The 4,666-nt window shown below is 40.5% G+C and overlaps 1 protein-coding gene across 3 annotated transcripts in view; it reads right to left on the minus strand.

Moving 5' to 3' along the window:
• Positions 1–4,666, minus strand: part of plcb3 (phospholipase C, beta 3 (phosphatidylinositol-specific)) — a 63,442-nt gene that overhangs the window by 50,123 nt on the left and 8,653 nt on the right. The window lies entirely within an intron of this gene.

Genomic DNA, 4,666 nt, shown 5'->3' on the forward strand with positions numbered 1-4,666 from the left:
CGCCCACATAAACATACTGGCTGTTTCCATACTTCCCAGGACCCCAAAGCCAACACCAGTTAGCAGCTAGCCAGCGTATCTTTTTCTTGTGAGGGTGACTTTAACGTGTGCGCTCATGTTGTTTCATTATTACAACCTAATGAACACACCAAAGTTGAAAAAGGAAACTTCAAAATCTGGAAAAACATGAAGAACAAGTGAGTGCACCATCGGCTTTTGGGAGATCTGCGCTCTGAAGTGAGGAAGCCACAGACCATGTCCCACTTGCTGCTCAGTTTTATGAATCAGACACACACACACACACACACACACACACACACACACACATTACAGTGGTAAGCGCTCGTACTCCGGTCCAGCAGACAAACATAACGTCCAGACATCCTGGGAAACAGCGATGATGATCTAGATTGTTTGTTATTACAGTGACAGATGACTCATGTGCACATATGGCATTACAAACATCAATATCATCATCTTCATCAGGGGAAGATCTGCCCAAAACCTTCCCACTGACACCGAATATCAGAGGGAATGCAGCAAGATTTCTAAAACGCACGACACAAACTGATAGCCACATAAAAAAGGTATTTCTTAATGAGATAGAACATCAATTAATTGATACAAACTAGGTGAGATACTCTATTTATGACAAATGATCCAATAATACATATCACTTTATAGTTCAATAAATGACTATTTCAATCATGTATACTCACAATAATCAGGCTCGCCTTGTATGAGGGAATAAACATTGGTAAGCAGAAAAAAATCTTTAAACAATAGAAATGATTTTAAAAAAGGAATTATAAGATGTCTTTATGCTCACTTAAATCATGCTTCTAATCCATCTCTCCACAAGGAAGCGAATACGTGTAGCTACCTAAAGTTATATAATTTTTATGTTTTTCCCGCAGGGAATGGATATTTTTAGTGCATTTCAAGCCAAACATACCTTGAGTTTAGGCTCCGCAGTTGGCTTACGGAGAAAGAGTTAGCAGGAGAGGAAGATGTGTGGATTTGGATAAGGAGGAGGAGGTTTGAGAGAGAGAAATATGGGAGAAAATGGTGAAGGGTGAAAGAAAGAAACCAACATTTTAGAGGGAGTAGAAGAAATCCCTCAACATCACGAGACCTTAATTAGCTACAGTGGATTAAAAGTTTTTTAAAAGTTTTTTTAAAACCAGTTGGAAAGTTGCCAAATGTCTTTCTGGGCTTTTATATGAATCCCAGTGGGTTTGTGATGTGAAGCCACGTCGGAGCTGTAAATCACTCGCTGCGATTAGGCTGCGACCTGATGTCAGATTAGGCTGTGAGTGACCTGATGTCAGATTAGGCTGTGAGTGACCTGATGTCAGGTCCTCTCTTCAGATGGGGATTTCTTGTCAACGCAGAGCTCTTCTTTGGATGACATGAAGCCTGAGCGTGCATACCTGCAGCCGTAATGACTTATGTTTGTCCATTTCTGAGACAACAGAACATGATTAAAACTGATAAACACATCCTGTTTATATTAGTAGATCAAATTGTGCTTTCAATGCAAATTGTTTGAAAATCAAAAATGCATCTTGGGGGATGGAGGCAAATGAGAATGTTTGCTGCTTCTGGTAAACAACAAAAGAATGTTGTATTGTTTTGGTTGACATTTGAATGCTTTTATAAGTGTATTCATTGCGTTTTGATATGGTTGATCTGAACTGTATTATTATATTTGTATTATTATAACATTGGTAGACTGAGGTAGGATTGTTCCTGGCTTATGAGTCAAATGTCTAATAATCTCAGAGCTTTGTAAGGTCAAGTCTATATTTATTGAAAAAAGGTACATGTACTAATTTCCAAAATCCATGTTTTATCTATCCAAATATCCAGCTTCCATTCATACTTGATGAGAAAGATTGTCAGAACATAAGAACAGTTTGCTCTGCAGCTCACTGCACGCAAAGGGAGAAACACACCTGTATTAACTAACAGCACCATCAATTACATTTTTAGACCCACAATAACATCATAAACGTCATCTGCTCATCATAAAATATAACGACAGACATTTGAAAGCCTTAATAGAAGCTTGAGACGTTAGGTTCAGCCCTACAGTATATCATGTGTTATGGTAGCTGTGGTGATGCTGCAGTTATGAAACCCCCTCTTTACCCTGTCACTATTTCAATCTTCTCTACATACACACATGTATGGAAATGTGATCTATAGGCTGATGTGACATTATATTTCAACAGCTGCATATTCCCTGCAGGCCACACACAGAGCTGAACACACACTGTGGTCAGATATGTTTGAATGTTATGTCTGCTCAGTTTATATACCTGCAGTTACTCTTTAGTGCTGCCGTTCGCCATGACACGCATTTCTGACACACTCTGTCTTTTATCTCTTTCTATATGGATATCTTTCAACCTTTTCATGTGTATTCACACATTTCCTCGCTTGATTCTTTCATTTGGTTAGTCTTAGCATCAATTGAGTGTCTAAATGAAATTAAATGTCAAATAAGTTCTTATTTCAGCTCCAAGAATTTGCTACTTTTTATTTCTTAACTATCATTAAACACTTAAAAAGGTAATGGTATTTTTCTAAGGTCATTGTTGTAAGCATTAGTTAAAAGGTAAGTCCTTAAAAGATGCTTAACATTATAATGTGTTAACAATAGCTTCATAAACATGTCCGTTGTTAGATTACAAAATACATTTATAAACTTAAAAGTTAATGTACTGCTTTGGAATGCAAATACAATACTTAAGACTTTCATCATCACCTTTTCTGGCCAAAACTTACCCCTCTCCACATCAGTTACCAACCTGGGTGTAAGATTTGACCGATATCTGACCTTTGACACCCACATCAAAGACCTGTGCAAAACCTCCTTCTACCACCTCAGGAACATTGCAAAACTCCGTGACACACTCTCCCTGTCAGATGCTGAACAACTGGTCCATGCCTTCGTTTCCTCAAGGCTTGACTATTGCAAAGCTCTCCTCATCAGGACTCCTAGCTGGAGCCTTCAGAAGCTCCAATACGTACAGAACAGTGCCAATAGGATCCTGATGAGGGTGAGAAAGTACAACCACATCACACCCGTCCTTCATTCCCTCCACTGGCTTCCTGTCTCATTCAGGATCGAATACAAGATCGCACTACTGACCCATCAGTGCATCCACGGGAACGTTCCTCCATACCTGAAGGAACTTCTCACATCACAAACCTCCACACGCAACCTCCGTTCCACAACAAACCATCTGTTTCGCCCCCCCCAGGACCAAACTCCGCTCAATGGGGGATCGGGCCTTCTGTGCAGCGGCTCCTCACCTGTGGAATTCCCTCCCAGACCACCTGAGGACTGACGCCTTCAAGAAAGGCCTAAAAACTTTTCTTTTAAAAAAAGACTTTGATTAAACTTTTGTTTCTTTTGTTTGTTTCTTACGCCTCCTGTAGCACTTTGGGGTTGCTTTTAGCAATGAAAGGTGCTTTACAAATACAATTTAAAATACCTGTTGATTACTTCCTATTAATGTATATACAAGGGTTTGTAATGCTGTTACAATTTAGTTTAAGAAAGTAATAATAATAAATTGTATTTGTAAAGCACCTTTCATTGCTAAAAGCAACCCCAAAGTGCTACAGGAGGCGTAAGAAACAAACAAAAGAAACAAAAGTTTAATCAAAGTCTTNTCAATACGTTTGTCACATACCTCCTAAGTGCCCACTATTTAGTGACATAGAAAGAGAACTAAGATAGCTAGCAAGAGTGATACGAGCCAAAAAACAAAAGAAACACAAGTGCACGTAGATTCCAGACGTCAAGGTGTGCCTCGACATGCTATGCCAGACGATAGGCCGGGATATCACAAGCTATACTACCAAGCCGGTGTGCCTCCGGCTGTCCTTTGCGTCCTATTGCGTATGTGCCAATTAGTTCCACACATCATTAGACGGCCTGCGTACTCGAGAAAAACAACCCCGCGTTTCGTGCGAGGAGAACGACTAATGCCGGATATGCTAGTAAGCGACTATGTTGCTTTTATGGACTGCCCGGACAGTCCTCTCCCTCTCTTTTCTCCTCACTGGAGTCACATACAATACACGTGAACATCCACATATATATTTCTATCAGTAACGGTTATTTTATATACTGCCATAGTTCTACGATATTCACACACGATCTGTCTCTATCGAACTAAGAGATAGTAAGCGCAGAATAATTTCTCGGAGGTGGGAGTTACATGTGTATTGATGTATTCTTCTGGACAACGCTGACTGTGCGATAGAGATATCATTACATGTATCCCCGTCAGTAATGTTGATCGAGCGGTATTCGTGCGGGTTGAGCGAGGAGTTGGTGGCCCCGGTCAATATGGTGCTACGCTCGGGTATGTGGCAGCTCGTTGTGGTAGGATTTGTCGGTTTTTTCTAGAAACAATTTCAGTCTCCGGTGTTGCGACAACAGCGCTTCTAAAATTTGAAATTGCCTGTACAAGCTGGCAGTTTTAATCCATGGCATATAAATTAATCGTTGGCAAACAATAAGCACATTGACTCTAAAATCCTCACTAGGCCACTTATGGCGCATTTCCACTGCAGCGCGTAGCACGGTGCAAGCGTGCCGTGCCAAACCCGGCCCGTTTTTTGTTGCGTTTCCACTAGGGGTAGT

This window comes from Notothenia coriiceps, unplaced genomic scaffold (genome assembly GCF_000735185.1).
Source record: "Notothenia coriiceps isolate Sejong01 unplaced genomic scaffold, NC01 NC01_scaffold00013906, whole genome shotgun sequence".
Taxonomy (NCBI): Eukaryota; Metazoa; Chordata; class Actinopteri; order Perciformes; family Nototheniidae; genus Notothenia; species Notothenia coriiceps.